The sequence below is a fragment of the Amphiura filiformis genome, unplaced genomic scaffold, assembly GCF_039555335.1.
Source record: "Amphiura filiformis unplaced genomic scaffold, Afil_fr2py scaffold_116, whole genome shotgun sequence".
Classification (NCBI taxonomy): Eukaryota; Metazoa; Echinodermata; class Ophiuroidea; order Amphilepidida; family Amphiuridae; genus Amphiura; species Amphiura filiformis.
Genome location: NW_027305580.1, coordinates 144,986 through 172,117, shown reverse-complemented (window position 1 = coordinate 172,117; position 27,132 = coordinate 144,986). Strand labels below are relative to the sequence as shown.

At 37.8% G+C, this 27,132-nt stretch overlaps 1 long non-coding RNA gene across 1 annotated transcript; it reads left to right on the top strand.

Moving 5' to 3' along the window:
* Positions 1-8,204: 8,204 nt before the first annotated feature.
* LOC140145020 (uncharacterized) lies at positions 8,205-15,688 on the top strand. Its single transcript, XR_011857971.1, has 4 exons — positions 8,205-8,372; positions 10,917-11,020; positions 11,304-11,378; positions 13,553-15,688. It is a non-coding gene; the product is annotated as an uncharacterized lncRNA (long non-coding RNA).
* The last annotated feature ends 11,444 nt before the right edge of the window (positions 15,689-27,132 follow it).

Sequence of the window (27,132 nt, the reverse complement as noted above, 5' to 3'; positions counted from 1 at the left end):
ATTTCTTCGGTCATGTTATAGTACGACCTTTTGTTGTGTATCACCGTCCCGCACGCCGTGTACGTACTGTGTGTTATGAACATCGTGTAGGCCTATGCGTTCGACTAATAATTCCATCGTAATAATAAAGCGCCGGTTCCGGCGTTTTATTCAAAATCTCGGATTTTGATAAAACTACAGCACCTAGTAGCTTATGCCACTTGCTTGCAAACATTTCAAGGTAAGAAAAGAAACAAGCATGTGCATTGTTTTGTGCCATTTGTTGTTGTATTTAAGAGTGAAGTTTAAACCTATAGCCCGGGACCTATTGCCATGAATTATAGCCATATAGCGTTAACATGGTTAAGCTTAACCAAATCTCATCTTGACTATCATTATGATCATGTGACGGATGTCAGGGTCGGAGTTGAAACATGCATATCGTATTTCTAGAGTCGAACCCTAAATATCGAACTGGGGGTATAGGGGACGATCCAAGGTGCGTTCACGCCCCATTTACCTGCAACTCTCGCAATGTGCGTCTAAATGTTATTGTTTCACCCTGTATCTTCTTCGTCACTGAATTGTGTGCAGCTTGATGTTCTGCATTTCAGCATGACACACATTTTACACATAATGTGTAAAGTGATTTACACAACAAAATACGTCCAATGCCATGATTGTGTAAAATATTTGACCCCATTTCTGTGTCAAAATTTTACACAATTCTTGAGTAAAATGGTTACCACTCTTGAAATTTGTAAAGTTTACCCAAAAATGCAGTTCACAGGGAACAACCAAATTTATTTTGTAAAACCTTACTCAACTAATTGTGTAAAACCTTACATAGCTAATTGTGTGAACTTTTACAACTAATTGTGTAAAATAGTACTCAATAATGGGGTAAAGTTTTACCTTTTCAAAATTGTGTAAAGTTTTGGTTGTTCCCTGTGAACCGTGCTGATTTGTATTTTTTTTTACCATTATTGTGTAAAAGTTTTTAAGAGTGTATGTATCTTTTAAAACCAAGGCCTTATGATCTCGAAAAGTCTTGGTTTTGAAAGTCTTGGTTTTGTGGGAATGGCAGCAATTACTTTACTATGTACTACAATGAGTGTTGTTTTGAATTTTTGATTTTGAATTAGTTATACCATGTTTTGAAACAAAGGGCACCTGAATATTGAAGAAAATTAGTAGTAGGCCTACTGAAATGTGACATTGTCTGATCCAAAGGAGAGACTTTTGAAAATTGTAATACATCATCTGCAAGTTACAGGAAAGTGAGCATACTATCACTGAAATATACTTGCATTCCTAGCAATATGTGTCTGAAGTTTATGCATGGATTGCCAAATTTCTTAGATATTTATTGTTTGTTGCTCCCTATTTCGCCATCAATTTCACAAGCTTTTGGCCTGGTTGGATCAGATTGTGTCACTTATTTGACATTTTGTGTACATTTATTTTTTGTTTACTGGGGTGTAGGTATTTTCAACAGTTTCATGGTAGTTTCATGGTAGTGGTGGTGATTTCACTTGATTTTGTATGATACTTTAATAAATCAATTCAAAAGCTGACAAAGATATATGATCCAAAGTGCACTTGTAACCAATATTATTTGCTTCCTCTTATTATAGTATGGTGCTGATTCTGCCCACCCATGACAGGGGACCCAGCAGTTGCCTTTGTTTTTTGGTTTTTTTTCTTGCCTTTGCTGAACTACCACTTCTTATTTTGCATGCCTTTTTCATCACTCTTGGTAATGCGCAGCATTTGCTCTTTTTATCAGAGGTATCGATTGAATCCTGTTGTCGTGGTGGGGCAGTATTATATAATTCTCTTTGTCATATTCTGATTGTATCTTTGTATCTTTCTTGGTTACCGTAATTAAGATGGGGTCTGGTGGACCATGTCTGTATGTTCTTTTTTCCCTTCCACCAGGCCCTAGTACAGGTGAATAAAAATGGAAATAGATAAAAAATATTTAAAAAAAATATATATGATCCAAAGTGTCTAATGTGTACTTGTGTACTGAGAATCATTCCATTTTAAGTTCATTAAACTAAGAATGGAATTGGTACAGGCTGTATCAAAATGATTGGTACCCATCAGTTTTCAGTGATTATGGACAAGACTGCCTCATCAAAATGTAACATTAAGATCCACCAATTTTAGTTAGAATAATGTGATAAAAGGTTATAAACTATAAATTCTCAGGCTGGCCAATGCAAGAAGATCCTGTTGCATTTGGAAGAAGCAGGTTTTTCAATTAACACCAAAACAAATGTGTACTGATCATTTTGATACAGTCTGTACTCTGTAGTTATCGTCCATGCAGTGAAGTCCTTGGTCCATGCATCAGATAGCATCAATTTAATCATGTCTTGTTCCAAAATTCTAACAGTATCGGACTCTTATTAAGAATTTTCCGTATACTCCAAATATCTGTTTCTTACTTGGCTGGCCTTGGAGACAAAAAATGCACTTTTCTACCTCAATTGTAAAAGGAAAATCATCAAAACTGGTATTTTGACCATTTTATCAATATTTTGGTAAGCTATTGATGTCTCTTTACATACAAAGTACATTTAATGTGAAAAGACAAAGGCAAAAATCATGTTTGTTTGGGGTTTTTTTTGGGGGGTAATTTTAATTTTTACCATTTTTATTGATTTTTGGTTTTGGAAATAATTCTGTGTGGTCAGCCTAAGAGAAAATATTCTTCTGATTACATTTTACAAATTATATTTTTTTGAATGAAAATAGCGAAGATAAAGTCGAGAAATGCATTTTTTTACCAAAGACTTATATTTTAAAATTACATTATTCACAGTAAGGTAATTTGGTTTAAGTACAGAAATTAAATGGTGACAAATAATATTAAAAGTTGCAATTTTTTCATAGCATTTGCTAATTTTTAAGAGAATTTGTATTGCCTTGTTCTTGATGTGCCAACAAAGGGCACCAGCAGATAAAACTCCAGAGCACTCCTGTGGTTCTTTTTAAATAATGATGTAGAATTTCTAACAAATTAGGATTTTTACTTCCTTTTAAATGTTCCCTTTTCATTTTGATATGAAATTAAAATTTTAAATGACTACTAAAGCTAGCTGTTTTATTTTTGGCACCTACAGCATACGTCCATCTGTGGGTAGGAGCAAAATTCAGAAGTTATTTCTTTATATAGAAATTTGAAGCCCATTTCCTGTGGTACCTTCCGCAAAATACATGTTCATGAATTCATTCACTGGTTTTGAAACAAAGGCATCAGTCCCAAAGGAAACATGTGTTCTTGGGGAGAAAATGTTAATATTGTGTTTTTCATCAGATTCATATTCATCGCCAAGTCTTGGTTTTTTGTTTGTCCTCCAAATATTTTAATAATTTTGAAAACAAAGGCTCTTGTATTCATACCAATCTGAGTAACATCGACAAATTGTTGATGGTTAATAAATGCCGGTGTCTTTCAAACTAAAGTGATTCTGATGAAATATTTCATAGAATGAAGTTGGATATTCAATTTCCTTTGCACAGTATTTTTGTGGTACTTGACAGCACATCAGAGACATCAAATTGCATTCTGAATACAGGGAATGTCCACATATCAAATAATTTTGATTTTTTTTTTAATTCGCGCTATAATACAAATTTTATGGCAAATTATTAACAGTCAGAGTTTAAGTAGACTTCTCCGTTGTCCACTTGCCCATTTTGCATACTCTGGCTTTTACATTTAAGCATAAAACTCTGATTTATATTGATTTGTGTGCAACTGATAGATTTTCACATCTGTATCTGATCTTTTCAGTCGCCGCACTCCCTCTGTTTGTTAGCTTCCCAAGTGGACTACTGACTTTGCCTTGCGGTTAAGATTTTTAACACGGGACTCTATGGAGAGTTAGGCCAATTTCTGGCCTAACTAAAATTGGCCATGATGTAATGCATCTTTAAATGGATCTGCCTTGTGATTGGTCGCCCATATCTCGCTATTGTTTAAATCTTCCGGGCCCGTACACAACTATCTGTGGTATTTGCGGCGCTTTTGTGTTGACGCGAAAGTTAATCTCTCATCAAACATCTAGCGCGTCTTGTACTATACCATGCTTAGTACTTGTGGTTAATGGACTGATAAACAAGTATGCTTGACTGTGTGTTTTAGAGAGCAAAGTCCCGGGGTAAAGTTCTGCTTAAAATTCAAATTCCATAGTCGGATTTCCGGGGTTCGCTATCAATAAACTGGTAGATTCCAAAATCAGAATTGTTCATACTAAAGTGAGCCATTATAATTATGCAAGATAATGTTGCATTCAGTTACTTTTATTGTCACTAATTATCTGATATTTTTAACTCTTTATGACCATTTAACTATTGAATACTTTAATTTTAATAAACATCAGTATAATTTTGAGTTCAACGAAATCATCATGACTAATAATAACATATTTTTAATAAAATTCGACTATGGCATAGTCTAGAGTTTAAGCCAAATGGTCTAATATCCAATGGCACAGTTCAATGGTCAACTTTCAACAAAAGTAGCTCAAATTCTGAGCTCAAAGAGAAACCTCATTTGGTTCAGCATTTCCTATTTCTTGGCCCATACATGTTCAATTTTATTGGGCAAAATCAAAGACCATAGATACAAAATCTACCATTGTGCACTGTAAACATGATCATTTAATGGTGCACAATGGTAGATTTTGTATCAAGGTCTGTGACATTGCCAAAAAAAAATAGAACGTGTATGGGCCGCTAATGTTATGTATAGGCTGTATGGTGATGGGACAAAATATATAGCCTGATGTTGTGATTTTTGATCTCAAAGGCCTATAGCCAGCTTATTTTCACCCTTGGCTATGCCACTACAACTGGAAAGCATAACTGACAAACACACACAGCAAATTTATTTTATGCGAAATGCAAAACATTTTTATTGTACATCACTTAATAACTCTTGTGGGTCTATATTTTCTAAATAATAAGTACACATATTTTAATGTTGCATTTCAAAATTACAAAGTTTCCTGCAACTTTTTTATGCATTATGGAACAATATAATAGTTATAACAGTCAATGTCAAGCATTGGATTATTACTGGGCTATTCAAGTTGTAATCCATACACCCCCTATGGAACACATAACTTCAATATCCCATGTACATGGATTTCAAATGGAGTCTACCATTCAGAACCCCACTGACATTCACACCCCCTGTGTGGGAGATTAAGGTAATGTCTTTCATAGGGGTACAAATGGATTTTAACTCGAAATAGCCCATTGCTGCTTAGTTCATCAATCATAATACCTCTACAACATGTCATTATGAGTTTGGCAGACTGCCAAATAAATCAATTCACCTCTGTTAAATTTGTGCTACATTCATGTTACCCATGAATTCTTGATTAGCGAACAGGGGATCAGACCGCAGGGCACTGCACCAATAACTAGCCCTGCATACTGCCCTCTTTCACTCACTTCTCACACCGAAAAACGGTTAAATAATCGATATGCTGCCTTCTGGGTCTAAAGTGATGATCCACTATTCAAGTGAATTCATGGATTAACAAAGAGATGAATCGGTATTTAGCAGTCTGCCAAACTCATAACGATACCTATTCTCCAGGAATATCTGTTGCATGCAGGTGTAATGGGATATTGAAAGGTATCTCTATAAATTCATAAAATAAAACCACTGTCTACCAATTATTAGAAACACCCCAATTATACTGCCCCCAATTATACTGCCCCCAATTATGCAAATTAGGCCTTATCAAAACCCAGTTGCACACCCAGAAAGTTTCATACTGTGTGTGTGGACTCTATGTGAGAGAAAAGTTACTTAATTACTAGATTTGATACTGTGTGGACTCTATGTGAGGGAAAAGTTACTTAATTTACTAGATTTATACTGTGTGGGAGCTCTGTGTGGGCAGAAAGTTTACCAAGTTAGAACTGTGTGAGGAGCTATGTGCTGGAAAGATTTTATATTTTGTGCCTGGGATAATACTGGTAAGTCTTTTAACTTCTGTATTATAATATTATAGATCTCCAAAATTAGGCCATGTCAGTTCGGGGGCACTGCTAATTCAAAGACGTCTCTGATATCAAAGACGGGTCAGTGATTTCACATACGGGGGTCTGTGATATCACATACGTCGTGCTTTTTTACAGTTTGGGGCTAGATGCAGCATATCGGAAAGAAGGTGACTGTATCGGAATATGCTTTCCTATGTTTAGCAAATATCTGCCTGTGCAAACATCATATCTATCTGTGCAAATTCTGACAAATGGTCCCAGAAAACACTTAGATTGGCAAAATCGAGCCATATCCAACGTTTTGAAGTAACAAAAAATCCCAAGTCATGGGGGTAGTGAATATTTTGGCAAGGCAAAAAAAAGGAGGGAACAAGTAATTTTTGGCCAGTCAACGAGGGGGAATGGGAGCGATTTTTGGCACGCATTGTGGCGGCAACTTTTCAAAAATATATTCAAAAATGACTTGAAAAATGGTAGGCCCCTACGGAAACGTTCAGGCCTAACCTCGTGGCCTGACTCTTGCACACGTGCATGGGATGAATTCGGAGAAATATGGACACTTGTATTTTATTGATAGGGGTATAGGTTATGTTATGATTAGGTGGCTCAAAATAGATCAACAAATTACGGTAAACCAGGCGCGTGCCCACTGCCCAGGAGTGGGGCTTTGGGGCCTGCAGCCCCGGGTCTTAAAAAAAAATGAGGGAGACAGAGAGAGAAAGAGAGAAGGGAGAGGAAAGGGAGTGATAGAGCAGTGGCATAGCCAGGCCGGTTTTTTTTGCGGGGTGCTGATTTTGAAAAAGTGTTTCTTTTTTTTCCAGGGGGCGATTTTGTAAAAAGTGGACCTTCTTCACAAACTTTGGACCTTTTTTGACTAAAAAGCATAAAAACATATTTTTTGCTCACTACGGTCGTAAATTAGGATTTTTTAGGACTTTTGCCTCACCGCACGGCCCACTCTGCGTACGGGCCTGGGCATAGCCAGCGGGGCCGTATAGTGCCTCCTACAAAACTTGAAGGGCGGAAAAGGGAGGGAAACGAAAAAGGTCTACTTTTTCAGTCTGATTTCCCAAAAATTGAAAGAAATAACCCGACAACTGAAAACATATATAAAATAACTGCCAATAATACCGGAACGAAAATGTTACAAAAATGTTTTTAGGCAAACGAAAGGGGGAAAAGTGGAAAGAAAAACAAGGAAGAAAACAAGAAGAAACGAGGAAGAGTATATGCCTACGTTCTGAGTCATTGCGCATCATAATTATGTTCATGCTTGAAATTTGTGACGGGAAGTCGCATCCACTGGAAATCCATTCTAAAATACATATTATGCATTATAATGACATGGTTATATGGCCTATAGGATATGCTGAATCATGATGGTCGGAAAAATAAGTTAATAATAGGGGCCTAATGCAAAATGATGCACCAATTGGCTTTTAGTTTGAGGATAATATTCCCCTCACAAGTCGGGTCCGTTGAAATCTGTTATGCCCAAAATAATACGAATAATAAGTTCTGAGGGAGCACATCCCCCTCAGGCACCCTTCTCCGTCAAAAAAGAAAAGGCTAACTTGCATTTATCCATGCAGAAGTCAGGTCCGCAGGAAATTTGTTAGGAATTATGGCCGGTATTCACAAAAGGAGACTAACTTTAGTCCTGGACTAAATCGGAGGTTTAGTCCAGGACTAAAGTTATTTGGTATTCACAAAAGTGGACTAAGCTTAGTCCTGGACTAAAATGATGCAAATAGGCCACCAAATTTAGTCCACTGAGAGGGCAGGTTTAACTTGTGGACTAAGCGGTGACCGGTGGCTGTGAAATAGCAGTTTTGGGCACTTTTTTAAGCATTTTGTTGAATAAAAATACTGTCAGGGGCAAACAAAGTGATCAGAACTTTCAAACTTACTGCAGCTTTGTAAATGTTATGAAAGGTCGCCTTGGAACCTACGTAAATAAGTTTATAGGCCGAGTTTAGTTCACCAAACCGGGAATCGGGCCGCGAAACTACAAGAAAGGCTGAAATTTCCGGTGAGTATTGTGATTATGTGTTCATTTTTTTATTTAAAAAACGAATTAAAACATTAAAGGACATCATCTGTGACGAAACATCATTAACATGTAAATTAGTAACGCCCCGCCCATCAACAGTTCCCGGAAGTGCTTTATTAATGCCCGTAATTAATTGGCATTTTTACATAGCCATATACCTACCGCGATACCGCCACATTACTCGGGTAAAAATGCCAAATTTTTCCATCTAAAAATGCATTTTGTATATTTTTGTTCGTGTACAACATTTAACGGAGACTGTGGTCTGCAAAGTAATGAAGCACAGACGTGAATTAGTAGCCAGGTATGCCGTAACCAGAGCTATTTTCAACCTTAAATTTTCATGCCACGTAAGCTTACATGTACGCATGTACGTAGGCCTATGTCCTGATGTATTTGCCATACATCATGAAATGCTAGCCTACATAATACATGTTATGTATAAACAAGTCATGGTGTAAAGGTAAACACTGGATCACGGCGATCAGAAGGACATCATGGTATTAGGTTTACTAGGGTACAGTCTGATTTAGACTCCATGTCGCAGCACGATGCGATGACATCGCTGATGCTGCGATACTTCTATGAAATCTGAGCAGCCAGGTTTTTACATGCTTGCATACTTGACGGTGAAAATTCTCATTGTGCGGTGGAAATTTTGTCGGCGATGAAAGTTGAACTTTCTTCGCATTGCGCTGCGATATCGTGGCCATGCTGCATGCATGCATTGGCTGCTTGAAAATCAAGGTCTGCAGAATGACTATAAAAAGGAGATGCAGACCCAACATGCATATGACATGAAAACATCGCAGCATGGTGCGATGAAATTAAAATGAACATTTTATTTCATCGTGTGATGCCGCAATGTTTTAAAAGCATAGCATCATGCTGCGATGTGTTGTGGAGTCTGAATCGGACTTTAGGGATGTCCTTCTGATCGCCGCGATCCAACGCTTAAAGCCCGATCCTGACTCCATTTCAGCAGCGATGCGATGCTTTTCAAACATCGCAGTATCGCCCGATGAAATTGAAATGTACATTTTAATTTCATCACGCGATGTTGCGATGTTTAAAAGCATGTGGGATCTGCATCTCCTTTTAAGGTCTTCCGACCTTGATTTTCCAGCAGCCAATCAGAAGCGTGCAGATATCGCAGCACGATGCGAAAAAGTTGAACATTGTTCAACTCCATCGCGGACCGAAATTTCCACAGCGCGATGAGAATTTTCACCGCTGAGCTCGTAAACACCTGGTTCAGATTACAGTTTTTATAGCATCGCAGCATCGCATCGCGCTGCGATGTGGATTCAGGACCGGGCTTAACGGGTATAAAGCCATATAAAGCAGTGCTGGTACAGTAGTGATCACCCAGGCTTTAAAGCATTATCCACCCTGATGTGGCAGTGACATAAGTGCCCATTTCATTGGGCGCAGCTACAAATCGAAAGTGTTTGCTCAAAGTGCGCTGCATACACGCCCATGCTTAAAAACGCTGCATAGATGCACATGCGAAACAGCTGCCTTCAGCGGTGTCCGAGTGCTCTTGCTGATAATCTCAAGTTCCTGTAAAAAGAACTATACTGTGTTTCATCTCAAGTTTAGGGTTATGCCATGTTGGATTTAGTAGTGGCAGACTCGAATCAATGCATTCACGCGGTTTAGTCACCAGCGTATGGACAAATCGCCCTTCTACGTGTGTGTAAACATCCAGCGGGATTAAGGTTGCACACAAGATAGGCTACAGGTCATGACTTGTTACCTTGCTTGACCGGCGAATGAGGTGTTGATGTATTAAATGATTGATTTGGCCAATCAGAGCCTTGTTTATGCTAAAACAGTGCCAAATCTCAGACCGCTGGATTTCGTAGTGGCAGATTCAAATTTCTTGAAGTATAGTGAATCTAGCATATTTGGTGGAATAAATTCGCACGAAGCGCGCACTAAGGGCGCACAAATTTGCACTTTTGAGGTTAAAATGGCCAAATATGAGGTTCGTGTGTAATTACTCACACGCTTGTACATACTCGCATGTACACTTGCGCACACGAGTGCGTACCCACAATAACTTTGCGCACGCAAGTGTATACCCACAATAACTTCGAGTGCATACCCACAATAAATGCATACTGGCGGTACCCAAAATAACTAGCAGGGGTGTGTGCGTACACAAACACTTTCAGATACACACCTACCCGGGGATAGCACAACAAGAATGATATGTAACCTTGTGGCCAGCATGCTGGGCCGGGGGCATACTTCATGCAGGGGACTTATAACAAAATGCCCATGGCATTGGTATGCAGCGGATGGGGTGTATATAAAAGTGGGTGTACTAAATAAATCATGTGGATGTTACAAATATTTTCCACAAGTGCCAGGAATTTTTTTTAGGGAGCATTGGGGAGAAAAATGAATTTCAGGGGGCAAAATTGGCAAGTTTTTGCAAAATTGCCGCCAAAAAAGTGGGAATTTACATGATTTTGGTGGTTTTGCCTCAAAAGTGGGGGGGGGCAAGAAAAATATTGGGGGGCCAATGCCCCCTTGCCCCCCCCCCCCCCCCGTAGCACCGCCACTGACAAGAAGAGTATGAATTTTAAATAGAATGAACGCATTAGGCAGCTCCATTGAATTTCATGTACACCCTCTGATAAAGATTCAGCATCTGAGGGAGTGTGAGTTTCAATTTTTCAAAATCTTTTACAGTGGGAGTGTGGACTTTAAATGGCTTAGCCCAATATTACTGGTAATTTGGTTTATTTCAACTTTTACAATAACAAAATGTCTCAATAACAAGTTCAATTATTTGAAGATGGTATCTATTTCTGAAATGTTGCCATTTTGTTTTCAGTTGTTTCAGAGGTGTGAGACATTGGTTGTACTGAAAGCTACATTGGTTTGGTTGCACTGAAAACTGGAAATTGCTGCCTTAGCTGTAACCTGAATCTATAAATGGTGAGTCTTTTTTAATATGTTTAACACAATGTAAGAACAATGGAAACATGATAAAAGGATGTCAATTCTTTAAATTTTGAGAAATCTGGAAATGTGCATGATTTGAAACCAACATAGCCTCATGCACAGTCCACTGTACACTAAGACACACCCCACTCCAAATGCCCACCCCACCCCATACCAGCATAGCCGCCTTTTCAACATCACAGGAAAAATTTTAATTTTGTGTTCAAAATGTTTGAAGATGATATCTATTTCTAAAATGTTGCTATTTTGTTTTCAGTTGTTTCAGATGTGCCCTGAGACATTGGTTGAAAAGAAAGCAAGAAATTACAGCCTTAGCCTAAATCTATAAATGGTGAGTTTCTTATAACATGTTTAATATCAATGTTACTTGCAGACTTGTAGTATTGGGACCCGTCATGAGTATGGGTACGGGTCCCAAGCCTTGAGTACGGGTCCGGGTCCCAGGCCATGGGTACGGGTACGGGTCCCAAGCCATGGGTACGGGTACGGGTCCCAAGCCTTGAGTACGGGTACGGGTCCCAGACCATGGGAGTGGGTCCGGGTCCCAGGCCATGGGTACGGGTGCACGGGTCCCAAGCCTTGAGTACGGGTACGGGTCCCAGACCATGGGTACGGGTCCGGGTCCCAGGCCATGGGTACGGTCCCAAGCCTTGAGTACGGGTACGGGTCCCAGACCATGGGTACGGGTCCGGGTCCCAGGCCATGGGTACGGGTACGGGTCCCAAGCCTTGAGTACGGGTACGGGTCCCAGACCATGGGTACGGGTCCGGGTCCCAGGCCATGGGTACGGGTACGGGTCCCAAGCCATGAGTACGGGTACGGGTCCGAACCCAAAATAGGGTGCGAGTACGGGTACCGATACGGGTCCGGAGCCATGAGTATGGGTAATGGAACGGGTAACGGAAATTGGGACTCGAATACGGGTATTATGGGTATGGTTATAAACAAAGCTATTGTTATTGGTGTAAACATTAATTTATTAGCAATACCTTGCTGTAAATACACTCTTTGATGTCATTTATGCCACAACAAATGAATAAAACATTCCGCACTAAAAAAATGAGAGAAATTTATTACGTCATAATCATACAACATACATTTTAAGTTGCTATGTGTGCCTTGAGTTGCCGAGACATTTTTATTTGCTAAGAAGTACTCTCATTTACAGAAAGTTGCAAAACTGTTTTAGGAATTAATCAAGTACAAAAAGAGATGTAATATTGATGGTTTTAGTGAATCTACTTGAGCTTAAAGGTAGCATATTTTGGGATGCAAAATTCATGCAAATGTCTTTGTATGGACACACATACTGCACAATACTAATTTCAACATACATTTAGCAGTGATATAGCATTCAAGTTATTATTTATCTCAAAACATCAATTGGATCTCAAAGTTGATCCAATTGGTAGACTTAATTAATTGTCAATTTTCCAAGTACATGGCGGAAAGTGTTCACTGCTCACACCAGTCATATTATCATGTAGTTCTTCACGTGTGCACTTGTGCATGTAGGGGAGTGTGTTCGGATGGGGAATATTAAAATGATGAATAAAAGCTATGAACACGATAACTTGAAATTCACCACAAAAACACAATTTCTTGAAATGTTTTTCCAGTTTGTTGCTTTTTGCTGTTTCAGTCAGAGTGTGAATGCGACATGTAATTTATGTATGGGTGGCATAAAGTGTGCACATCAGGCTGGAGGCTGTCACAATGTAGGTATCTACACTGTATGTAGCCACAGATATTGATGTAGCATACACATTTTGTGTAGCCAGGGCCATATTTACCTTTTTCATGGCCCTGGGCCAGGCTACAATTTAGGGCACTGGCTATCTGGCTTAATGTGTTACTCCTCACCCAACCCCATCCCATGTAGCCTAGATTTGTTTTGATTATGATCATACATGTAGGACTCACAATGCAGTGGGATTCATGAGTGGGAAGTAAGAGTAGATCTAGCTCTGACTCTCACTTTCCTGCATGCATTTAGCTATGTACTGTATGGTACCCGTCCATGGGTACGGGTACGTGGTCACGGACCATGAGTACAGCACGGGTCCCAGTCCATGAGTACGGGTGCGGGTCCGAAGCCAAAATAAGGTGTGAGTACGGATACGGGTACGGGTACAGAGCCATGGGTACGGGTACGGAAATTGGGACCCGAGTACGGGTATGGGTACGACTACAGGTACAGGTACTACAAGTCTGGTTACTTGTAAGAACCATAAAATCCATAAAATTTTGATATTTCCACTTTTTGTGGTAATTTTGCACAAATTTGTTGATTTTGCTCCCCCTGAAATTCACTTTGCTCCCCTAATGCCCCACCCCCCTCCCCCTAAAAAATTCCTGGCGCTGCCACTGAGTATAATAATTATAAAACATGGTAATCAGATTATTTTGGTACAAAATGAAAACCAAAAACATCTGACCAAGAAAAAGAAAGAGCCCCAATATTATGAGTTTTTAACTACTCTATTTCTTCCTTTCCTGTTACAGGTATCTTCAAGCATGATGAGTATAGTAACATTTGACACCACCAGTTGGACGACTAAAGATGTTTGTGCAAGCTCTCTTCTGTGAATGTTTTTAAAGGAAATCAATGTACAAATGATACATAAAATGTTAAAGAACCACAAAATTTGATAAAGATTGCAAAATTGCAGTGAACATTTTTCTGGACCATTCCAGTAAATCAGCATAATCATGCCTCTTCATTTCAAGTGCGTGAAAAATGTTTGTTATTTCATTATTAATACAATTTGAATTTGTATATTTTAATGCAACTTTCTATGGTGGCAGATTAAAGTTTGAAGTTGTTATTATTGATCTTGTTAAGATTAAGCCAAAGCAGATATCCGTAACCTCTTTTCTTGTTGACATTTGTTTATTAATCTTTAGCTGCCCAAAATACAGTGTAGTTTCTCAGTGAACATTTTGTCTGTTTTCGCCATGGTAGTACAGGGCGCTATTGGGTAATATTTGGGATCTAGTTTTGCTACATTATGATTAGTGGAACCAATGGTTTTTTTGCATCCTTATGCCTCAACTGATAAGACTAGAATTGTTTCTCCATTTTGTATGCCCCTTGTGCTTCCCATGAGGGGTCGAAGGGTCTTCATACACTCTTATATCAAAGCAGCCAATCAGAAAAGCTGTTAGAAAAGTACGAAACATGCATTGATTGTGTATATTGTGCACTCCGCGTACTACGCGCAGTGTTTCTCGCGCGTTCGCGTCGCGTAGGATTGAGTCATTTTTCGGGCGGGTTGATGTATTTAGATTTGGTTCTGTTTTCCAACATTTTTAGTGATAATTTGTTATATAAAAAAAGTAAAAATCACGTGTTTTTTTCGTCTCGTGTATGAAATAGATTAATAATCTTGTATTACTTATTGCTCGAGAAATTAGACAAAATAATGCACTTGTGCTGATGTTGATGCGTCTAATGCACTCCTCTTCGGGGCTCGTGCATTAGACGCATCAACATCAGCACGCGTGCATTATTTTGTCTATTTTCTCTCCCAAGAAGTAATACGCGTTCATTAACCTATAAATAATGGGGCCAAAATTTCAAATTTGTTATGTCATGTTGCAATCCATCCCTCAAATTGTTTGTTCCTCTCATTGCTTGGAATTAAAAAAAGTCAACTGTCATTCTGTACTCATGGTTAGTTCAGGAGTTATAGAGTAAAATAGGTCAAAGGTCAAATATCACATGCACAGTGGCCAAATGTTCAAAGTGCACCGATTTAATCACAACTTGTCTCAAAATACTCGTCTGGGCAAACAAACTAGGAAAACAATTCGTTTGAGAAATGTATAACCTCAGAATAGATGAAATCACATGATGAGTCAAACATTTCTATTTGACTTTGACTGCATAAACTCTGAAGGGAGACATGACTATGAAAATTTGTACCAAAATTGTGAATTAAGTATATGTTTGAGATTTCCTATAATAAGGGAGTAATTTGACCTATCTGAATAACTCCTGAACTAAGAAGAATATGACCATTGACTTTTTTATTCCCTGTGATGAGTGGAACAATTTGAGATACATAACAACATGATGGGACTATTTTTAAGTTTTGGCCCCACAGTGACCTTGTATTGATACATTAGGGAACAACCCAAAAGTTTGATGAAAGTCATTTCGTTAGAAGGCTAACCCCCTCCCCTCTAAAGTTTTCAAATATTGAAAATTCCAACCCCGGATTCCAACCCGGATTCATAGGATACAGGACCATCGCTATGGTGGATGGGGATGTGGAGGAGTGCGACAGTGCAATGATATTGATCACGTTTATGGAAGAAACCAATATTCTATTTTATTTTAAAATATTTTTCTTCATACCTTTTTGGGCATGAAAAAAATTATGACTTGCTGGATTTCCAAATAAAATAGAATCAAGGTGCGGTACAGCTGATTTAAAAAATGAACTTACAAATTGCAGGTTGTGAGTACTGCACTCTATATCGATTTGAAATTATTTTGAAGCAACCACTGTAAAATGTCAATATCGTACTTCAGAAAATACTAAAATTTTAAAATTATATTTTAAATCCTTAAAAAAAGATCAACTTTGACCGATGTTTTAACTACTTTTTTACAAACGTAATCGGACTTTTTGACCCCTCCTCCCTAACGAAAGGACTTTCGTTTATAGGGCTTCATCGAACTTTTGGGTTGTTCCTTAGTATCATCAGCAAAATCGATACTTAGAGACATTCCTGTAAAATTTAAGATATTGATGTGATGTTCCTGGTAAACATGTTAAAAACAGAGAGAAAAAAATAATAAAAAATTAAGAGAAAAAATGAAAACCATAATAATTTATGTGTGGGTGTGTGTTTATGATCATTTGAATTTTGGTAAGTTTGGTAACATAATATTAATTTAATATATTTCACGTTTATGAATATTACCGAGGGGACTAACCAGAAGTCGTTATTTGACGTATGACAAAATTGACAGAAATGTTCTGTCCCTGTATTTCAAAACAACTTTTTTTTGCTGAAATTCGATTTATCAGAAAGTTTTTGAACTATCATTGCAAAACAAAACATCTATTTTGGACATACGCAGTTCTGGTTCTAAGCCGTTGTTTATAATTGCTTGTGCCCCCATTCAGCTGACCAAAATATCACCCCCATGTTACCCCCCCCCCCGAGCTTATAATTATTGCACAACCAGAAAATAATAGTTTTTTAAATGTAGACATTCCACACGTATGTCTATTGAAAATTTGATGAGCAGGTGGAGGGGAGATGGGGTAAGGGCCAAGAGCCGCCTGACCTCTACTGCAATATACGCTCCCCTTGGGATCTTCAAAATGTTTAAATTACTCAGAATTTTAAATCACAACAAAGTAGGCCTATTCCTCTTAACCACGAGAAAGCCCTTTTCTTCCTGCAGTCAGTGCCGCCGAGAGCCATTACCGGTACGGGTCCGGGGATAAAATGATCGCACGGGCCCTTTTTACGCCCCCCTGAGGTATCTTTTATTTGCTTTTATGGACCCATTAAGGTATGCTTTTTATTTTTTACGGGGCCCCCTAGGACCCCGGGCCCGAGGGTAACACCCCCCGAACCCTCCTTTTCGGCGGCACTGCCTGCAGTAGATTATAGTTTACATTACGGGCAATAACCAGGAGCGAATCCAGTTCCCACGCCCGGTCTGTCTGCCGTTATTAATGTTCGTCGGAAATTTTGTAAAATATGGGATGATTTCTGGGACGCACAAAAAAGTTTCATTTTTCAAAACATACTGCAGAATGGTGCAAAAAGGCGTTCTTCGTCTAAATCAAGTTAAATAAATGTGCATAATGTATATCCAATTATTCATCATGCACGCAATATTGCTCGAAATGCTTATTTTGGGAAACAGAAATGATGCGCATATTTTAATTCGGTTTCGGGACTAGTTGTAGGCCCTACGTGTTCCTGTCCAAAAGGCATGCGAGGGTTTCTGCGAAATCGATTTAAAAGGGTGTTTTTGCTCTGAAATGTTGGCAAAATGATATTCAAAAAGGGAATGTTTTCAAAGTTTGCCAACAAGGATGACCACCTGCGGATACACGGAGTGTGGGGTGCATGCAAAGGGACACTTTGACCAATTTTGATAAAAATGTTGCAAAATTTTACAACTCCGATCGACCATATACCCCTCGAGTTCATCTCAGAATTGCCAATACAGGCGTATTTGCCGTGAAAATTGGGGTGAGCGAAGCACGAGCAGGAAAAATTTGTCAAACCTGGAACCGCTCCTCCTGGCAATCCCCTGTTACTGCCCCTCCGCCACTCACTTTTATATACGCTATAAGCCTACTAAATAGGATATAGGCCTACTGTATAATGAGTGATTTGTGGAAACATCGTTAATAAACGTAAGGCCTATACTTTTACTTGTTTAATGTTACTATTTATTTATTTTTTTGGCAGCCGTTCTTTCAAAATCCCGTTGGCCTTCTTTAATATAAAAAGAAATTAAAAAGAAAGAAAACACATAAATAGACATAAATACCGGTTTGTATTAATCTATAAATTACAAATAAGTTGTGTACAGGGTGTTTCAAGATTGATTTCCTGTTACATTCTTCATCGGGCTGCCATTAAGAAAACCCGCGATCGATGATGTGCGGCCTCTGACGACGCTGTTGCGCATGTGCAGTTCAATTAATCCGTGGATTGACCTTTAAATTCGCGTTAGTCCAGGTTTAACGCGCAATCTGAAAAGTTAGTCCGTGGATTAACTTTCAGATCGAGAGTTAGGCCTGGACTAGTTAGTCCAGCTTTTGTGAATACCAATTAGTCTTGGTCCGTGGATCATCCTTAGACCAGGACTAACTAGTCCAGGACTAGGGATAATCCAGGACTAAAGTTAGTCCCCTTTTGTGAATACCGGCCAGTAGGCCTATCTTTCATAGATATAATGACTATAGGCCTATTATAGCACATCCCCCTCAAGCAAAACAGAAAAGCCTAAACTTAGGCTGAATTGAAGGAATTATTGAGCACGAGTGTTAAATATAGGCGGAGACTGGGGTAATTGTGGCCCCGGGGTAATTGTGGCCCCTTTGTCAGGGTGTCTTTATACTAAGCATTGGTCTAGGTGACTTAACTTTGTATTGTATGAAAGAGTGGTCTTTATGTTACTGTTTGGTGAAAAAATATTCAAATAGCATTAAAATTTTTATGAGGGGGGTCTAATTAGCAGAGCGACATCGCAAATGGCTCTAAAAAGTGACAAGTCCACTTCATAGGGGTGGTACTTATCGGTTGTATCACTGACTATTTTGTATGTGTTTGACATGAAAGGTAATCATAACAGTTCCCATTGATATAACAATTTTATAAAAAATTGTTTATTTAATGAGCTAAATTTGCATATTATGTAATACCCGGCTTGGGATAAAATGGCCCCTGTCTTAAGCAAATTACTTGCATCTGACCCCTGAGTTATTTTGGTCATTAATCTGTTATATGTTAATCAAATTAGCCATTTGGAGTCATTATTGAAACAAAAAAGACATATTTAGTATGTTTTCAAGTCAAAACAAGGAAGTATAATGAACAATCAGATCCGGCCGCAGTTTCGGCATGCAAAAATTAGCATAATAACAAGTATTTTACAAAATGCCTTAAAATGCCTTTTTCTGGTAAATAAACCAGTCCAAATGGCCTAGAATTATCGCAATGACTGTAAAACATGTTATTAATAGTTATCAGGAAGAACTGGATTCACAATACTCTTTAAATTCTTTTATTTTGTTCAGGGGCCACAATTACCCCGCTTGGGGTAATTGTGGCCCCTAAAACATGTTAATTATTATGCAAATTGTAATATATTTTCCAATTATATTTATCACATCTTATAGGTACCCATTGCCTCTATCCACTCATGCAGAAATTTTACTTATCCAGTTCATACTTAAAGAATTACATGGTAAAATGCAAAAGGGGCCACAATTACCCCAGTTTCCCCTAAGCCTAAAACTAAAATTCGCGGCTCAGTTGGAAATCTGTAAAAAAATATGCTCCGAAAATAAGCAATAAACAGTTTTGATGTGTCCGGAGAATTAAAAGTCTGCAAAATGTCGTCGAGGGAGCAAAGTTATTCTGCAGCATTTAAGCTCAATTATGAAAAAGAGCAACATTTTTTTAGCATTCTCCGATTCCTCACGTTCACTAGAAAGAGTGTACCCCGAGCCCGCGATTTAATTCATAAATTGGATAGTAAAATTAGCTAGCTACAACCCTGTGATCATGCTGATTAGGCCTACTCGCAAAATTATTCCCGTTGCGCCAGTTCACGTTAACAATATCATTTGCGGCTGGGTTTTGAGACTAGGGAGTATGTGATTTATGAGACATCTTTGAATTATGATACTGTCAGGTGACTCGGCACTGAAGAGTCTTTGATATCAGAGACGTCTTTGAATTAGCAGTGCCCCCGAACTGATGTTATAAAACTTTTGCCCAAAAGCATGAGTGCAGTAGTTTCAGTGTATGGTCTTAGTGCACAATTTCATTGCCATTTCAGAGAAGTTTGGTGCAATTCCAGCACCTATACGAATTAATTTGGCTGAAATCAAGCGTGTTTAAGTTATACTTTTTCTTGTATTTTGCTGTGTGATGAAAGTTTTGCTGTGACGCAACAGATCTGTGTGTGTTGACATAAGCCATGAGTAATGCATGTCAATTCCTTTGTTCTTTTCAACCTAATTGCCAAAAGCATACATTGTATTGATTGCACAGCTGGAGTTCTGTTTATCTCAAAGTGTGTTTTTTTTATAAAAACAACTTGTGGATTTTTTGATGATGAAATGAAATATTTGTTAACTAGAATACTTTTCGGCCTTTGTGATTTTACTTAGTTGATTTCATCTCATGTTTAGACTTTAAAATATTGTGCCTTAGTCAGATGAAACTTACTTGTACCAGGCTTTGGTGTTTTATAATTCGAAGTGGTTTATGAGATTTTATTCTTCAGGTCTAGTATCTTAGTATGAATGGAGTTCAATTATAAATTTATTTGGGATATTTAGCATTGGTTATGCACGGGAGGGAATGAATGACTTTTGCTGTTAAATTAATAGGGAGGTGATCATGTGAAATTGGGCTGTCTTTCATTGGATTTGTTTCTTCATTAATATTTTTTTGGGATGATTGGGAACTCCGTTCATGCTAAGATATTTTGTAAATAATGTTTTATCATATTCAAATGTCTAAAACACTTGTGTGTTCATGCAACTTTTGTGATTCACAAATTAAAACACACTTTTGGAGGCTTTGCATTTGTTACAAACTCAGGTTTTGCAAGGTCTATCAGAGTTGTTAATAGTACATATTTCTTTATATTTATTTCCATATTTGGTATTTTTGTATTCAGACATGAGGCATTCCATTCGATAAACAAAAGCAGTATTATTATTTGTTAATTTATTTGAACCAAAGTGAAATCTTGCGTCAAGTGTGGATAGGATCTTTGGACATCATAAATTGTTTGATTTATGACAAAAACTTATTGATCTTGTTGACCAAGTAGGTATTCTTGCAGCTCAGAAACGTGTGCTTTCACATGCCAAATTGTGCCTTTTTATAGAAACTATTTTTTTGTATTCTGGACATATCTTTTATACTTTTATATTACAACAAACTGCCTCAGTATTCATTCCTGCCAAAGATTAGTGTGTTTATTCCAAACACTCAGTACTTGCCGCCTAGTATCTAGGACTGGTGTTTATTTATTATGGATGATTGGTATTGGTAAGTGTATGTTATTATGTGTTTTTATGTCTTTTCTTGATTACATGTACATTGCTTAAAACATGATACTGAGACTTCTATTTTTTAAAGTGGCAATGCTCTTCTTCCATGGTCAGTGTTAATAATGATATAAGCTGTGTGGTTAGTAACGATTTTCGCTGTGTGATGCGTTACATAACAATTGGAAGAAAACTTGTCAGGTGATCTGTGTGATGGGCCTGAACTTGATAATCGTAATAGAGAAACTGTGTGTGATGATTAATTGATAATGATGAGAGTATATATTGGAAGAAAACTTGTCAGGTGATCTAGCTGTGTGCATCAGGCCTGAGCTTGATAATATTAAATGATTATCGAAAACTGTGTGATTATTAATTGATGATGACGAGTATATATCATGGGTTGATATAAGCGACGGGATCTGTGTGTGTTGATTTATTAACCTATGTGGTTAATTTGAAAGAATGATGATCCCTGGATGTGAACATAGGCCTATTATGAATTCAATATCAAAACTGTGCAAGCGAGCGGAGTTTGTGTTTGTCACAATAAACTCAAAACGATATTGAATTAGTATAGGCCTGCAAAATTGCCATGTATTGTTGTGCAGCTGGTACCAGTGGCGTACCGTGGCCGCCCCAACCCCGGGGGCTGAAGAAGAAACAATTTTGCCGCCCCTTCCTTAACAGCCCGAAAAGGTTGACCCAATTTTTTCACGGTCGTTTGAAAAGTGAAGAGCAAAAAAAAAAAAAAAAAAAAAACGGTTTTAGGCGCTAGCGCCCTAAAAGCAACCTTTTTTAAAAATTTTTATGCTTTTTCAATTTTTGGCGCCCTTTTTTATTTGCTAATTCCTTTTGCCGCCCCATCGTTTTTGCTGCCCCTTCTTCTTCCGCCGCCCCTTCGTTTTTGCCGCCCCCTACTTTGACCCCGGGGGGCTGGCGCCCCCAAAGCCCCCCCCAAAATACGCGCATGGCTGGTACAGAAGTCTCAGTTAGTCATGTTTATTTAAAATTTATCATGTTTTGTCATTTTTTACAAGGTACTATTGATATTTTTCTCTGTGTTTTATTTCCACAGAGGTTTCGGTATTGATCGTTATTTATTGGCATTCTCGGGGTATTCTGTAGGCCCACAGTCTAGTATTATATTGCGATATTATTGATTGTGAAGAGTTTGTTGTGAGAAAAGGGGCCAAATAAAGCTACCAATTGAAATAGAAAAAATACATGTGTGAAATGTGTTGTTATCTCTAAGGTGTGTCAAGTCCACATGGTGTGTTCTGCCACACCAACGAACCTGTGGTGGTGATAAAACTAAACCAGTGGCCCGTACCAGTCTCCGGTCCCGCCACACAGGCATTCATGAAGAATTTTAAATATCTTTGATACCACATTTTCAGTTCCATATAATCATATTCTTTTCTAGATCATCAGTGAATGTGTGACGTTGTTATAGTGGTCAGTTTGTTACTGAATCATGTATTATGGGCTATTCCAGTTGAAAGCCATACACCCCCTATGACTGAACCCAAAAAATTTTGGACAGGCAGTTCTGATGAAAATGACTGTCAAATCCTTGAGCCCCTGCCATACAGCTGCATTCCTTTTTTCACTATACAGAATCAAATTGTGGATATCACAGATTTGGCTTTTTAAAAGCCATTCACTATGTGATTTCTAACCCAAGCTTAAAAAAAAAATCATTTTGCACATATTTTTTCTCTAGTTTAAAAGAACACTTCCTGTTATTTTCACACACATGGTACCATGGACAATTCAATTAGCTATTCCAGTTGAAATCCATACAACTATTATAGAAAACATGACCTTAATCATTCATACAGGGGGTGGGAACTTCAAATGGAGTTACCTGAATGAATGACTCCATTTGAATTCTACACCTCCCTGTGTGGGAGATTAAGTTCATACATGTATGCTCCATAGGGGGTGTATGGATTTCAACTGGCATAGCCCAATACACACAAGTTAAACAGCAGCATCTGTTTTGTTGATTAATGGCACATACTGTATTTTACATTTTTAGAGCAAACTGTTAAAACATTTCACTAACTACCAACTTCAATTCCAGCTCCAGTTACCTTTGGATGCATTATTACAAAATATAATTAGCATTTTACTTTTTAAAATCAATATAATGGGATGAAGTGCTAGTTTTCATGCCCTTCCAGTGAACATAAGCTTAATCCTACCCAAGAAAATATTCAAAATATGCACGAGGTGTTACTGGATTTGGAATAGAATTCGGGGTTCAAGACCAGATGACCATATCTGCAATAGCTGCAAGGTGTGATACTGTTTTGATGTATACAATATATTGCCAGGGTTGCCAAAACTTTTTAGCCCAAGTCGCGGGTATTAGCCGTGAAATGTCGCCCAAATAGCCAAAAAATCGCCCAAATTTTTAAAGTCGATTTAGGGGGTTCTACACCCCCGTTTTATTTTGAAATTTTGGAAAAATGTTAAATAAATTCTAAAAAAACAACAAAAACTGAAAAACTGAAAAAAAAAATAAAAAGAAAAAAAGCTGAAGAAAAATTTAAAGTCGATTTGAGGGGGTTCTACACCCCCTTTATTTTGGAATTTTGGGAAAAGCTGAAATAAATTATAAAAAACTAACAAAAATGAAAAAAGTTTTTTAAAAAAAAAAAATACAAAGACGGCTCAGGGGGGTTCTACACCTATCTTTCTATTTTTTTAATGCTGAAATAAATTATTTAAAAAATTAACAAAAACTGATTTTTTTTTTTTTAGGCCTAGGCCTACTGTAAGGAAAATTTATTTGTGAATTTTTGTGGAAATATTGAAATAAATTATAAACTAACAAAATTTAAAAAAAAATGTTTAAACTGCAAATTGAAATAATGAAAAACTAACAAACATTTTCAAAAATGTAAGAAAAAAATAAACTGCAAGGAAAATAAAATGTTGACTTTTGACGGGGTTCTGCACTATCTTTTTTGGGAAATGCTGAAACAAATTATAAACAAACAAACAAAATAATTATTTTAAAAAAATGCCAGGAAAACAAACACATGTATTAATAGACATGCCATTCATTGCCTACAAAAATTTGCCTTCAGCTGAGTGATAACTACATTAGCATGTACTATTTTTAATCAAATTCAAAACGGCCGGTACTTTTGGTCATGTCGTTTCAAAAGAAATGTGCGGTAGGTGTTTACACATTTTTATTTCAAAAGAACCGCCAACGAAAAAAACAACTTATGTTGAAGTAGAAACCTGGCACCCCGCTGACACTAAGAAGCTACTTAAGTCGTCTTAAACCACTTGTGAGTATTTAGATGGGAATATTCTAAGGATAATCCTCCAGCTCAAGTGGTCTTTAGCAACAACATGTGATGCGATTAACCAGCCCCCTCCCTGTGCGTCCCATTGTCATGGGAAGCACACTGACCACAGAGTGTTTTGTACCTTTTGCTTATTGAATTACCCGGTAGTTGTTTGGTGCTTTTGTTAATGACCATTGAAAGAATTGGCAATCATGATCAAAAATAAGATTTGAAGTCGGCTTTGTCACAAATCGCCCAACATTTAATAAATTTCATGGGTGAGATTTTCAAAGTAGCTCAAATGTCGCGAAATCTCGGGAGCACTTTCTTTGTCGCGGGACGGAAGTTGAAAATCGCCCAATTGGGCGCCCAAATCGCGGGTTTGGCAACCCTGTATATTGCCATAATGTCTATAGGGCAGCTCTTTCCCATAACCCTCAAACTGTCTTTCATACAGCCTTTACAATTGGTTCATTATGTGATGCATTTATCAGAGTGACCAATTGAAATACAGCTTCTAAATAATAAGCTCAATCCTCTTTCTTACATCATATCTGATTGGTTAATCATGTGATGCATTTATCTGAGTGACCAATTGAAATACAGCTTCTAAATAATAAGCTCCATCCTCTTTCTTACATCATATCTGATTGGTTAATCATGTGATATATTCATCTGAGTGACCAAATATGACTTCTAAATATAAAAGTACTGTGAAAGTGGACATTTCCATGCTAAATTTATTTTTGTGCTTTTTGCGTTCCAAGCTACTATTGTGGGGGCAGTGGCGGCACCAGTAAATTGCCGCAAAAAGCGGAAATTTACGTAATTTTGGGTGTTTTGCCTCATAACTGGGGGAAACTCGGGGGGGCAAGAAAATATTTGGGGTCAAGAAAAAAATGGGGGGGCAAATGCCCCCCCTTGCTCCCCCCAGCACTGCCACTGTGTGGGGGTTGGGAGATTGAACCCTCCCCAAATGAGTTAACACCCCTAAAGAAAATTTCAACTCCACAAACCACCCTGTCCAAAAGAAAATTCCAACCACAACCCCCCCCGCCAATAGTGCAAAATTGGAAATTGTCATGATAAAAAAAAAATTACACCTTAATATATTTGGCTAAAATAGTATACAATTGCAAAACATTTTTTTTTTGCCCCCTCAGACAACTGACCGTGGTACACCAATGAACATGTAAAATATTTAGACCTCCATAGGATTTTTACAAAGAACACACTGCAATACATGAATATATTCCTTTTGTTTATAGGTCAATGTAAAACTGCAAATTCAAAAACAAGGGAAACAGTTCAAAATTGGCAAAGCGCAGAAAATAGTTACACATAAATGTCCACTTTTACAGTAAATCACACACAAAAAAAACCATGAAAGTATTCTAATAAAGGCAACACTTGGCTATTCTAGTTGAAATACATAGAGTCCTGTCTGGAAGACAGGATATGATTATCTCACGCAGGAGTGTAGATTTCAAATGGATTCACCCATTCAGGTAACTCCATTTGAAATTCATACCCCTAATGTGGAAAATTAAGATCATGTATTCCATAGGGGGCATGTGGAGTTCAACTGGAATAGCCCATATGTGACACAATGATCTGACCCATTGGCAACAATGAAATTGAGATATAGGCAAAAAGGAGCAAAAAATCTGTTTACATAGATAAACACTTAAAGCCAGAAATAAAGAATCCAGTTTGTGTCATCCAGCCAATCAAACTCCCCACAGCCTGTGATTGGTTACTATCGCGTAACTAGGCCGGAAGGCATCGCCTTAGGTAGGTGATACTAATCAATCAGACAATGACAGGCTGTGCAGGAGTTTGATTGACAGAATCATCAGAAGCAAACTGGGTTTTTTTTCAACTTTTATTATAAAACTAATTTACACCTTTTTAACTGTTTCATATGGGTTTTGAAAACCTTTTAAACCAGTGAACCTACGTTTGAACACCCTTTGAACTGGCTTACATAGGTTTGAACACCTTTTAAACTGGTTTTACATGGGTTTGAACCCAAGTGAAATACACTACCATGTTTAACTTATCATAAGAATGCAAATACCACACACAAGTGCACATATGGAGTGTAATTATTATGCCTCATTTTTACAGCTATTTCGAAAATAACTAAACAAAAGTTTTTCTAAACAATATGATTATATTCAAGGAAACGCTCAGTAGACCTGAAATTGCAGTTATATTCCAACAGGTCATGCAATTCATTGGCTACCATACATAACAAATATGAATATCATATTAAAATCAGTATGAATACGGGTCAATCTACATAATAACATTAACTTGCAATGTTTGTAGAAAAAATAGCAAACCCTGATGAAAATGTGGCAGGTTTATCTTAATCTATTGGGCTATTCTTGCTGAAATCCATACACCCCCTATGGAAGTCATGACCTTAATCTCCCACACAGCTCGTGTGAACTTGAATGGATGAATCTGCAACCCCTTTATGGGAGATTAAGGTCATGTCTGCCATAGGTTGGTTGGTTGGTTGGTTGGTAGGATTTTCCGCCTTTAATACAGGCGCACCACAGTATACAGCTGTGTCTGTTTCAAAATGCAAATGTCCATTTAACATGAAGACACGAGAAGTGCACAAAAACGTCCGCCACCATCAGCATTGATCAGTCTTCTATCACAATAATAACTTGTCCATTCAAACACGTATCCACAAAGACAACAATTGTCAAAAGTTCATTTTCCCGTCACCGCAAAAAAATATACAAAAGTGCTCAATAGTGCTAAAAAAATGCCACACAAAATTTAAAGCATGCAAATATATATAAACATGCTGGGAAAAAAAATGCCACAATGCCAAAACTAGTTAAGGGTAGCCCACAGATTTTAAATGTTTTAAAATATATGGGTAGCCTTAAACTGAGACTAGTTAGGTATACTAGTCACATGCCTTAACCAATGTAGATGTTCAGAAGCGATGCTCTCTTCGCATGTAGACTGAAAC